The sequence below is a fragment of the Papio anubis genome, chromosome 13 (genome assembly GCF_008728515.1).
Source record: "Papio anubis isolate 15944 chromosome 13, Panubis1.0, whole genome shotgun sequence".
Taxonomy (NCBI): Eukaryota; Metazoa; Chordata; class Mammalia; order Primates; family Cercopithecidae; genus Papio; species Papio anubis.
The window spans coordinates 56,287,122-56,300,160 of NC_044988.1; the positions used below are offsets into that span (position 1 = coordinate 56,287,122).

The 13,039-nt window shown below is 39.4% G+C and overlaps 1 long non-coding RNA gene across 1 annotated transcript in view; it reads left to right on the forward strand.

Moving 5' to 3' along the window:
- Nucleotides 1-2,288: 2,288 nt before the first annotated feature.
- LOC116270030 overlaps nt 2,289-13,039 on the forward strand; it is a 101,219-nt gene continuing 90,468 nt past the window's right edge. Inside the window, exon 1 of the long non-coding RNA XR_004177905.1 lies at nt 2,289-3,130. This is a non-coding gene — a long non-coding RNA (uncharacterized LOC116270030). The remainder of the gene's footprint in view (nt 3,131-13,039) is intronic.

Below are 13,039 nucleotides of genomic sequence, written 5' to 3' on the forward strand. Positions count from 1 at the left end.
CCAGCCCAGCAAACACCTAGAGGCCATTTTCCAAGTCAGAGGCTGTTTGATAGTTTTTGCTCCTTGTCTATTTCCCCAGAAGAAGCTGCTGTTTCTTCTGGCTTCCTCCTTACCTATTCACATATTGACCATTCTGATGCTAGACACTTCTAAGCCCTGTAGCTAACTTCAGATATTATCCCTCCTCCGAATGCAAAATTGCCAAATGTTCTACTTCAAAGAGCACTGGCCAGGAGCATGTTTGGTTATCTACCATTCTTCACACATGCAGCCTGCAGCACATCCATTCTTCCTCAATAAAGATCTTTATTTTCACACATTATGACTCATTGGCTCAAAGAAAAGAAGAGGGCAGATTCAGGTACAGGAAATTTCTTTTTTTTAAAAGATGGTTATGTGACTTGATGTAGCTCTAAGCATATTTAACATAAAATTAAAATTGTACATCTACAGCAGCTGTAGAGTTTTTACAGATCATAAGTGTCTTGGGATCCTAATACACCACCCTGAAGACATCTTTGATATAGCTAAATTTAGATAGCTCTAGAAGGAATGGCACAGAGTAAGATTTGTTGAGTATCTACTATGGTTTCATTAGCTCTCAGATTGTACCTGAGTACACATAAATGATGAGATTTGGTTATTCGATCTGAGACTATTACCTCAAGTGTCTATGAAAATAAATGTGTATGAGTAGAAAAAGATGATGCTCTAGATTAAGGTGTTTCTTTAGCAAGTGCTATACAAACATTTTAAAATCAGTGGGATCTTTTATCCTCAAATAAAATACTAGTAAGAATTATAAAACAAATACCACTGGACATGTTCTGGATAACCTCTAAATAAAGACAGAGCTGGACCTTAACTCTTATTCCGTCTTCTTGGAGGGCCCGGAAATAAGACTCCAGAACTCTGAGGCTTCGCGGAATATAGGAGACTGTATGATCTGGTAGAAAAAGGAAAAATGCTGAAGTCATGCAGTCTAGGAGTTTGAATCCCAGCTGTCCTGATAATACCTCTTGATTTCAGCAATTTATTTAACATCCCTGAAGATCAGTTTTCTCAACTTCAAAAAAATTAAAGGGAAATAGGATATATGTCAAGAAAAAGCTGTAATGAGTATTATATATAACATTTGGTAAGGAGATTCTGAGTGCTGCCTTGGACCTCCTTCTGGGTCTAAAGACTGGTTTAGATAGAAGTAGAGAGCTGGCCCAGAAAACATAAGAATGAGAGCTGGTCAGGCTAGGCAAGGAATGGGAAGAGGAAAGCTAGAGATGGGAGGGGGAGCTAACATGAACCAACTGAAGTCAAGTCTAGTGAGGGCTTCTTTATATTACTAAGCACAGAGAACAGTGAAAAGAATCTGGACTAAGAAAAGGAACATCACAGATTGATGTCTAATGGAGGGGATCCTAAGTAGATTGTAGGGCTATTTCCAAGATAAATTTCATTAATTGAGATTGGATATTGAAAAGATAGACAAATTGTGTCATGGAATCACAGAACTTCCAAGCTGGAAGGGAATTTATCTTTCTTCTCATTCACTTCCCTTGGTTTGTAGATGAGGAAACTGAGGCTCAGAGAGGTTAGGTGACCAGTACAAAGTTTCTTAGCAAGTTAGTAATGGGACTACTTCTGGTATGTTTCCTATGTATATTGCCTACTCTTCTGGACTCTCCCCTTATTTCCAGGTCAGACTGCTTTGCATTTCAGAGTCTCCCTTAGCGACTGGTTATAATGTTCATGGCCTAGAATGTACATTCTCAAGAAATTCTGTTTCACATATACTAAACTCTCATCCACTAAACATATCTTCTGATCTTTTCTAAAAACCAGCACATACAATAAACCTAACTACTTTAAATAAATTAGTGGTATGTTAAAAGCAATAACCTCTTACACATGAGTAGCAAATTTACGTTAAAAAAAGGAGTTTTGATAAAGGATAGAATCACATTACAAACTCCCTGTGAAAGAGGGACCATGGCAGCCTGATCAGGAGTAGGAACATTAAAATACCTCCCCAAGTTTAGATCGAATTCAATTACAATCAAAAATAGATTCTGGCTAAATCAGGAAAAGTACAGAGGTTTGTTAGTTGTTAGGTTTTGAAAGGAAGGTGAGGATTAAAGACACACACACAGAAAGAGGGCAGCTCAATAGCAAATGCAAGCTCTATGTCCAGCATAAAACCTACAGAAGTGGGGGACCAGCCTAATGCCAGAGCCCACCACTGCCTACAGGCTGTGGCAATATATAGGTATGGGTGGGAGGGGTCTGGGCAGTATGGCTTGCTGCCTGGCAGGATATTGATAAGATGTACCCATGATGAGACGGTTCTGGCTCTTGTTCCAGAGGGATGTCACTGTGGTGTTCCATGGAACTTTGTCCAGCAAGATATGATAGGGATGTTTGTTTAGCTGGGCCTTTGTCCGCCTTGTGGTCATGTGGTTAGGAAGGATGTTTCTCATGGCCCAAACCCCTGTAAAATGTTTCACTTTGACCAAGGTCTGCAAAATAGCAGGGAGCTTACAACATAGTGTACTTTGGACTAACATTCTTGCCTTTTACTTTATAAAGGAAGAGTGGCATTGTGGATTGTCTGGCTGCTTCCTGCTGAGTAAGGGCACTGTACTCAGGGTTCGGGTTTTGAAGTAGTGGGTGTTCGACTTCAGAGTTTTTTTCCTTGAAGCACTGATACTGAACTTGGTGGTGGAGGAGGATGGCATTAATGCGTTTCTGGGTGGTTGTCTGGATAAGGGAGTTTAGCCTTTGGGAGGTAAAGTGGGATATGAATGTGAATACATATGGGCCAGTTGTTAGTATTCTGAGGAAGAAAATTAGGGGCCATAAGAAAGGGGCAACCTGCTCTCCCGGTGCTAAGTACAGCAGAGATGTTTAGTTCTGCTAATGGGAATGAAGTGTACAGCCTGCTTGGTGTGTGTGGAGGAGGAGGAAATAGGGATTACTGAAGGAACCTGAATAGTTTGGTTGTTAGGCAAAATGTTAATATTTGGAGATTGAAACACCAGGGCTCATGTTCCTGACCAATTGACCGGTAGGCGGAGTTAAGAGTTTGCACTGCAAAGGAAGAAGACACTGCAGGTGGACAGACAAAAGTTATCGGGTATGGTGGAAAGCCATGAGAAGGTGGGGGTTGACTCTTGAATGAACTTTTTGTCCCATCCTTTTTTTGTTTTTCCAAGTTGAATAGCTGCCAGCAAGGGTAGCCCCTGTAAGGGCCTGACAGGGAATGTTGGTGGGAGAGGAGGTGAAGGCTGTTTGGTTTCGGAGAGAAAGAGATAAATGGGTTTTCATAACTAAGCCATTGAGATCCTGATGGGGCAGAGGATATAGATTGCAGTTGAGGAAATTGTTTGCGCAGTTTCTCCAGGGAGCGCCCTTAAGTTGACTACATGGAGAGGGGTGCCAGCAGAGAGGGGAAGGTTAGTAAAGGGTGTTTTATAGAATCCAGCTTAGAGGCCATGAGGCGAAGGAGGGTGACAGCCCTGTGTGATGATGTGAGTGGATTCAATAGGTTGCAGGAAAGGTGTTTAGCCAAGCAAGATTATAAACAGGTTTTAGGAATGGATTGGCAGAGTACGTGAGATGCAGGTTTATTTGGACTGGGCTTATGCAGTCAGGTTAGCAGGATGGGCTGTGAACTGCTAGATTTGTGTGAACAACAAATTTAACAGTTGGAAGAAAGACAGGAGTGTGACTGATTTAAGAGGTGATGTTTGAGGTTGACAAAGTGGACTCAATTGCCAGAGGTTAGGGCTGGGGACTTAGAGTATCCCATAGACAAAGAAGACAAAACAAGGACAAGGAGATTTGAGTAGGAGTGAAATTTTGGAAAGTCCTGCAGTCATAGCTCCTGGATTAATGTGAGAAATCGGAGTGGATTATCCAGGGACTTGGGGAGGGAATACCAGGAGAGGTCGGAAACAAGCTATGAGATAAAATATTTGAAATTGGAGGCAGAGAGTGTTATGGACCACGGCCTCCTGGATTGGCAACTTCTGGAATTTTTGTTCAGTGAAGTGAGGTTGGTCCTGTGAGGAAGGGAGAGAAATTTCGGGGGAGGACATTTCTGGATGTGGATCTGGTGCTCTTTTAAGTTTGGAATGGTGTATCCAGTGGGGAAAGGATATAATCTTTGCCCTTGTGGGAGTGGCTAGGATAACCTGGTGAGGACACTCCACTTAGGTTGGAGAGGGGAGGAGGAGTCTGTGATCCAGACCCAGTCTGGACTTTCCGGATGGGGCAAGTAAGCATTTGCGTACTGTCTTATACTGTTTTATTAGATGTTGAGTAAGGTGTAATGCCAGCCAAGTATCTCGTATATAAGGGGAAGAAGATACAGGGAGATTCTGGAGGATAAAGAAGGCTCGTACAAGAGTTTAAATGGCCTTAGGCTGAGGGGATTTTGGGGGAATGGCTTGCAAATGCATGAGGGCCAATGGGAGAAGTGAAGTCCAGGCCATTTTAACCTCTGGAAAGAGTCTGGTTAGTTATTGTTTTAAAAGGGCATTGGTCCATTTAACTTTACCTGAAGATTGGGGGGGCAATGAGAAATATGGAAAGGTATTTAATGTTTAGAGCTTTTGCCAGCTGTTGGTTAACCTGTGAAACAAATGTTGGCCTGTTGTTTGACCGGACGGAAGAGGAGAGTTTGAACCAGGGATAATATGAGTGAGGAGAATAGAAGCGACAGTGTGTGCCTTGTCAGTGGTGGTAGGAAAAGCTTCTACCCATCCAGAGAATGCATCTACTATTGTCAGAAAGTATTGGACTCGTTTTATGGGGGCATGTGTGTGAAGTTGATTTGCCAGTCCTGCCCTGGCAGGTGTACTTGGGCCTGGTGTGTCAGGGAAAGGAGGTAATTTGATAGCTTCTTAAGGGGAAGTTTGAGTGCAAAGGAAATATGCCTTAGTAATATCTTTGAGATTGGAAGCCATGGTGGAAGACTGTGTGTAAATTTTTAAGAGCTGGAGTAGGGGTGGTATGGAAATGGTTGTGAACATATAAAAGTACAGAAAGTTTTAAAAACATGGGCAAGGCAATTTTATCATTGAGGTAGAACCACTTTTTCCTGAATAGCATCAGCCTGGGCAAGTGAGGTTTGTTCCTCCTGGGTATATATAGGGTGTATGTTGGGAAAAGGGGGCAATAATGATGGGGTTTTAAGGGCTGCCAACTGGGTTGCCAAATTTGCCAGAGAGTTTCCCTTGGTTATGGCATTTTGGTGGTCCTTGCAATGAATAATGACGGCCTGTAGTGGTAGTTTAGCTGCCTCCAGCAGTTTGTGTATGAGTTTGCCATTTCCTACAGAGTTTCCTTTTGTAGTTAGAGAACCCCTTTCCTGACAGATTAAGACATGAGAGTGTAGGATGTGGTATGCATATTTGGAATTGGTGTAAATGTTACTTTTCCTTTGCCAGAGTGAAGGCCCTGGTTAGGACAACTAGCTCCACCTGTTGAGAGGTAGTTTTGCCTGTTGAGAGGTAGTATGGGGTGGGAGAGCATTGGATTTTAGGAGTTTATATCAGCAATGATGGCTGAACATGGCTCCCTAAAAAAGGTTCCATTAATGAACCATGTAGGGGTTTTTGAAATGTGTTGGAAGGTGGTAGAGGAGAGGGAGTCTAAGAGGTCCAGGCAGGAGTGAGACAGCTTAGAGTTGGAGGTATTTACAGGAAGGAGGGTGGCTGGATTGAGAACTTTACATCTCTGGAAGGTGATGAGAGGGTTTCCCATGAATAAGGCGGGCGCCTGCTGTAAGTTGGATGGTGGGAGAGTTAGAAGAGATTGCTGACTTGTGAGGTTCTGTAGGCTATGGGAAGATGAAATAGGAATGTGTTGGTAGAGAGTGAGTTTCTGTGCCTCTGAGGCCAGCAATTTGGCCACACCCATGGTTTTTAAGCAGGGTGGCCAGCTTTGAATGACAGTTCAGTTGTTTTGAGAGGTTTGCAATGGCTTGTGGGGAGTTGCTGTATGTTTTGCAAAGTAGTCCAAGAGCAAGGCCTTAGTCAAAATGTACATACAGAGTAAAGGACTTGGTGGGGTTGGGAAGTTCCAGTGCCAGGGCCGTTACAAGGGTTTTTTAGATTTTTAAAGTGTGAGTTGATGGGGTAAGCTGGGTTTAGGGGTTCCAGAATGGGCCATGTGAGGCCGTGCAGAGTGGCTTGGCCAGCAAGCTGAATTTGGGAATCTACAGCTGGAAGTATCCCACAAAGTCCAAGAAGAAGAGGAGGTCCTTTTTTTTTTTTTTTGGTTGGGGAAGGGACATGTCCCGAATTAGCTTCTTTCTTTTGGGTTGGGATGGCCCAAGAATTAGGGGTTACAACCAGTCCAAGGTAAGTGACCTGGGTTTGGGCTACCTGAGCATTTGTGGGTGAGACCTGCTATCCTCAACTATGGAGGAAGTTTAAAAACTGACTGGTGTGTGGGATGGACAGGTTAAGGGAGGAGCTACAGAGAAGGAGGTTATTGATGTGTTGGAGCACAGAGGTTAGTGACTTCCTGAAGAGTTTTAGAAGGTATTTGAAATCTTAAAAAGTCAAATGAAATAGAAATTTGGTATAAAAACCACAATGATTTAAAAGTCATGCCTGTTGTAGTTTGAGGAAGCAAACAATTAGAGTCTCCAGAGGGAATGGCGTTTGGTAACACACGGGTGTGACTGCCACCTTGCAGAAGAGGTTATCATAGAGATCTTGGGAAGGTACTCATAATAAAATTCATGAGTGATGGATGCACAAGTCAGATGACATTTTATTAATTTTCATTAAAAATATAATTGTTTTAAGGACAAGAAAATTTAAGCTTGTATGACACATGCATATTCTCAATCTGGGACATCTATAGTTTATATCTAAAAGCTAAATAACTAAAAAGTGACTTAGAGAGTATAGTCAGCAAAATGAATGTTATTTAGATAATCTTAATGGCCAGTGTCATAAAGCTATGATAATCTCATGAATGCATCTTTCTGATATAGGAGTGGTCCTCCATTCTGACCTGACATTTATATTCATAGGTAGGAGGCCAGTTTTTCCAGCATGGTGCTGGAAACACAGTACTCATTGCTGTAAACTTTCAAACAGCAGAACATCCCATTTCTGATTGATGTATTCTTTTTTCATTCATTGGTTCAATAAATATTTAATGAATATGTATTTTCGGCACTACGCTAATGCAGTGCATAAAAGAGGGAGCAAGAGAGACACAGCCCCTGCCCTCACATAGATTAACATCTAGTGATGACAGATATACAATTAAACAAGCTGTGATCACAATTGGTATGGTAGAGGAAGTACAGGGCAGCATAAAAGTGAATAAGAGGGCCACCTAACCCAGAAAAAGGGATCAGAGAAATCTTCCAGCAGGAAGTGATGTTTTACTGGGGACTTGAAAGTTCAGTACAAATTAGCAAGGTAAGGGAGAGATTGTCTCAGGCAGGGGACCAACATGAACAAAGATAAAAAAAAAAAACTGAACAAATAGAAAAACCTCATATACTCTTTTTTGACAAGTGTGCAGAGATATATTTTTTTAAAAAGATAACATACATTCTTGATGACTGTATGGGTAACCCCCTTTTCAATTTTTATTGTTATTTTACTCTAAATTCCGGGATGTGCAAAATGTGCAGGTTTGTTACATAGGTATACATGTGCCATGGTGGTTTGCTGCACCTATCATCTTGGTTTTAAGCCCTGTAAATACATACACCTCTAGCTAGACTAATAAAGAAGAGAGAAGACGCAAATACCACAATAAAAAAATGATAAAGGGGATATCACCACAGACCCCACAGAAATACAAACTACCACCAGAGAATACTATAAACACCTCTCCACAATTAAACTAGAAAATCTGGAAGAAATGAATAAATTCCTGAGCACATACAGACTCCCAAGACTAAACTAGGAAGAAGTTGAATCCCTGAATAGGTCGATAACAAGTTCTAAAATTGGGGCAGTAATTAATAGCCTATCAAACAAACAAAAAAAAACCCCAGGACCAGATGGATTCACAGACGAATTCTACCAGAAGTACAAAGAGGAGCTGGTACCCTTCCTTCTGAAACTACTCCAAACAGTTGAAAAGAAAGGACGCCTCCCTAACTCATTTTATGAGGCCAGCATCACCCTGATACCAAAACCTGGCAGAGATACAATAGGAAAACTTCAGGCCAATATCCCTGATGAACACTGATGCAAAAAATAAATAAAATACTAGCAAACTGAATCCAGCAGCACATCAAAAAGTTTATCCACCATGATCAAGTTGGCTTCATCCCTGGGATGCAAAGTTGGTTCAACATATGGAAATCAATGAATGTAATCCATTACATAAACAAAACTAGTGACAAAAAAACCACATGATTATCTCAATAGATGCAGAAAAGGTCTTCAATAAAATTCAACATCTCTTCATGTTAAACACTCTCAATAAACTAGGTATTGATGGATCATATCTCAAAATAATAAGAGCTATTCATGACAAACACATAGCCAATATCACACTGAATAGGGAAAAGCTGGAAGCATTCCCCTTAAAAATCAGCACAAGACAAGAATGCCCTCTCTTACCACTCCTAGTCAACATATTATTGCAAGTTCTGGCCAGGTCAATCAGGCAAGAGAAAGAAATAAAGTGTATTCAAATAGGAAAAGAGGAAGTCAAATTGTCAGTTTGCAGACGACATTATTGTATATTTAGAAAACCCCATTGTCTCAGCCCCAAAACTCCTTAAGCTGATAAGCAAATTCAGCAAAATCTCAGGATACAAACTCAATATGCAAAAATCACAAGCATTCCTTTATACCAACAGTAGACAAGCAGAGAGCCAAATCATGAATGAATGCCCATTCACAATTGCTACACAGAGAATAAAATACCTAGGAATACAGCTAACAAGGGACTTGAAAAACCTCTTCAAGGAGAGCTACCACTACTGCTCAAGGAAATCAGAGAGGACACAAACAAATGCAAAAACATTCCATCCTCATGGATAGGAAGAAACAATATTATGAAAATGGCCATACTGCCCAAAGTAATTTCTAGATTCAATGCTATTCCCATCAAACTACCACTGACATTCTTCACAGAATTAGTAAAAACTACTTTAGGCCGGGCGCGGTGGCTCAAGCCTGTAATCCCAGCACTTTGGGAGGACGAGACAGGCAGATCACGAGGTCAGGAGATCGAGACCATCCTGGCTAACCCAGTGAAACCCCGTCTCTACTAAAAAAATACAAAAAACTAGCCAGGCAAGATGGCGGGCGCCTGTAGTACCAGCTACTTGGGAGGCTGAGGCAGGAGAATGGCGTGAACCTGGGAGGCGGAGCTTGCAGTGAGCTGAGATCCGGCCACTGCACTCCAGCCTGGGCAACAGAGTGAGACTCAATCTCAAAAAAAAAAAAAAAAACTACATTAAATTTCACATGGAACCAAAAAGAAGCCGTATAGCCAAGACAATCCTCAGCAAAAAGAACAAAACTGGAGGCATCACACTACCTGGCCTTAAACTATACCACAAGGCTACAGTAAGCAAAACAGCATGGTATTATTACCAAAACAGATATATAGACCAACGGAACAGACAGAGACCTTAGAAATAACACAACACATCTACAACCACCTGATCTTTGACAAACCTGACAAAAACAAGCAACGGGGAAAGGATTCCCAATTTAATAAATGGTGCTGGGAAAACAGACTAGCCATATGCAGAAAACTGAAACTAGGTAACCCCTTTTGTCCACTGCTGATAGGAATGTAAATTGTTATACATATTTTAAAGGTTATTTCAGAAGTTTAAAGGTATAAACTCTGTAAACTTGACACTGTAATTTTAGATATTTGTTCTGAAGAAATAATTGTGGATGTATAAAATGATATAAAATATATGAGATCTTGACTTTATAAAGAGAAAAATTGGAAACTGGAAAATGGGTTCAATAAATTCTTATATTTAATGAAAAACATATTATGCAGCTAATAAAAGTATTATTATCAAAACACTTAATGACCTAGATCTTGGGGATAGCAAACTGTAGCCAAACTATGGCAAAATGGGCTGCAATCTGCTTTGTTTTTTAATTTTTTATTTTGAAACAACTATAGATTCACAGGAAGTTGCAAAGAGTACAGAAAGGTACCATGTACCACTCACCTAGTTTCCTCTGCTGGTCAAATCTTACTACAGTGCAATATCAAACTATAAAATTGACATTAGTACAAAGTGTGTGTAGATTCTTGTAATCACAAGTACAATCAAGATACTAACTCTTCCATCACCACACAAATCTCCCTTGTGCTACCCTTTTATAGTCATACCCACCTCTTTTTTCCTTGGTTAGTCTAGCTAGCAGTTTATCAATTTTTAAAATCTATTCAAAGAACCAACTTTTCACTTCATTGGTCCCTTGGATAATTTTTTAGTCTCTATTTTGTTTAGTTCTGTTCTCATCTTTATTATTTCTTCTACTAATTTTGGGTTTGATTTGTTCTGGCTTTTCCAATTCCTTGAGGTGCAACTTTGGATGGTTTATTTGTAATCTTGCTACTTTTTTGACATAGGCATTTGGTACTATAAACTTGATTTTTCATTTCTTTCTTTCTTTCTTTTTTCTTTTTTTGAAATGGTGTCTCACTCTGTCACCCAGGCTAGAGTGCAGTGGCACGATCTCAGCTCGCTGCATCCTCTGCCTTTTGGGTTCAAGCAATTCTCCTGCCTCAGCCTCTTGAGTAGCTGGGACTACAGGCGTGTGCCACCATGCCCAGCTAATTTTTGTGTTACCCTGCTATCAAAACACACAAGGATTATCCTGCTTTATCCTGCTATCAAAACAGATAAGGATGCCACATCAAAAAGACAACTATAGGCCAATATCTCTGATGAACATAGATGTATAAATCTTCAACAAAATATTATCAAACAGAATCCAACAGCACATCAAAAACAAAACAAAACAACAAGAAAACCCACAACATGTTCAAGTGAGATTTATCCCAGGAATGTAACAATGGTTTAACACATGCAAGTCAATAAATGTGATCCATCACATTAACAGAATGAAGGACCAAAACCGTGTGATCATCTCAATAAATTCAGAGAAAGCATTTGATAAAATTCAATATCCCTTCTTAATAAAAATTCTCAACAAATTAGGAATAGAAGGAATCTACCACACAATGTAATAAAAGCTATATATGATAAACCCACAGCTAACATCATGCTAAATGAGGAAAAGCTGAAAGCCTTTTCTCTAAGAATTGCAACAAAACACAGACACACACTTTGACCACTCCTATTCAACATAGTACTGGAGGTCTTAGCCAGAGCATCAGGCAAGAAAAAGAAATAAAAGACATCCAAGTTGGAAAAGAGAGAATAAAATTGTCCCTATTTGCAGATGATATAATCTTATATCTTGAAAAATCTAAAGACTCTACCAAACACTATTAGAACTGATAAATGAATTTGGTAAAGTTTCAGTATACAAAATTAACATACAAAAATTAGTAGCATTTCTATATGCCAACAGAAAAAAATCTGAAAAAGAAACCAAGAAAGCAATCCCACTTACAATGCTAATGAAATAAAATAAAATGACACAGCTAGGAATAAATTTTCCTAAAGAAGTGAAAAATCTCTACAATGAAAACTGTAAAACACTGATTTAAAAAATTGAAGAGGATATGCCAAAGAGGAAAGATTGCCATGTTCATGGATAGGAAGAATTAATATTGTTAACATTTTCATACTAACCAAAAGAATCTACAGAATCAATGTAATCCCTATCAAAATATCAATGACATACTTCACTGAAATAGAAAAAAAAACCCCTAAAATTTGTATGAACAACAAAAGACCCCCAGTAGCCAAAGCAATCCTGAGCATAGCAAAGCTGGTGGCATAACATTACCTGACTTCAAACTATAATACAAAAACTATAGAAACTAAAACAGCATTGTACTGGCATAAAAATGAACACATAGACCAGTGGAACAGAAGAGAAAACCCTAAAACAATGCCATGCTTGTGTGGCCAACTCATTTTTTTTACAAAGGTGCCAAGAGCGTACATTTGGGGAAGGACATCATCTTCAATAAATGATGCTGGGAAAATTTAATATTTATAGAAGAAGACTATAACTGGACCCCTATTTCTCATCAGTGACAAAAATAAACTCAAGATGGATTAAAAACAAATATAATACTTTATAATGTATAAAACAACTAGATAAAAACATAGGAAAAACACTTCAGGACATTGGTCTAGGCAGATATATTATGGCTAAGACCTCAAAAGCGCAGGCAACAAAAACAAATATAGACAATTGGGAATTATTCAACTAAGAAGCTTCTTCACAGCAAAGGAAACAATCAACAAAGTGAAGAGACAGACTGTTGAATGGGAGAAAATATTTGCAAACTAATCATTTGACAAGGACTATTATCCAGACTACAGAAGGAATTCAAATACCTCAATAGTAAAAAAGAAAGAAAGAAAGAAAGAAAGAAAAGAAACAAATAATCCCATTAAAAAGCTAGCAAAGGACATGAATAGACATTTCTCAAAGAAACACATTCAAATGGCCAATGCTATGTGAAATAATGCTCAAAATAATTAATCTTCCGGAAAATGCAAATCAAAACTACAATGAGATCTCATCTTACCCCAGTTAGAGCGGCTATTAATAAAAAGACAAAAAATAACAGATGCTGGTGAGGATGCAGAGAAAAGGGAACACATATACTCTTGCTGGTAAAGTACTAGTACAGCCAGCCTGGAAAAGAGTATGACGATTTCTCAAAAAACTCAAAATAGAACTACCATACAATCCAGCAATCCCACTACTGGATGTTTATCCAAAGAAAAAAAAATCCATGTATTAAAGGAATACCTACACTCCCATGTTTGTTGCAGCACTATTTACAAAGCAAAGGTATGGAATCAACCTAACTGCACAACAGTGGATGAATAGACAAAGAAAATGTGGCACATATACACAACAGA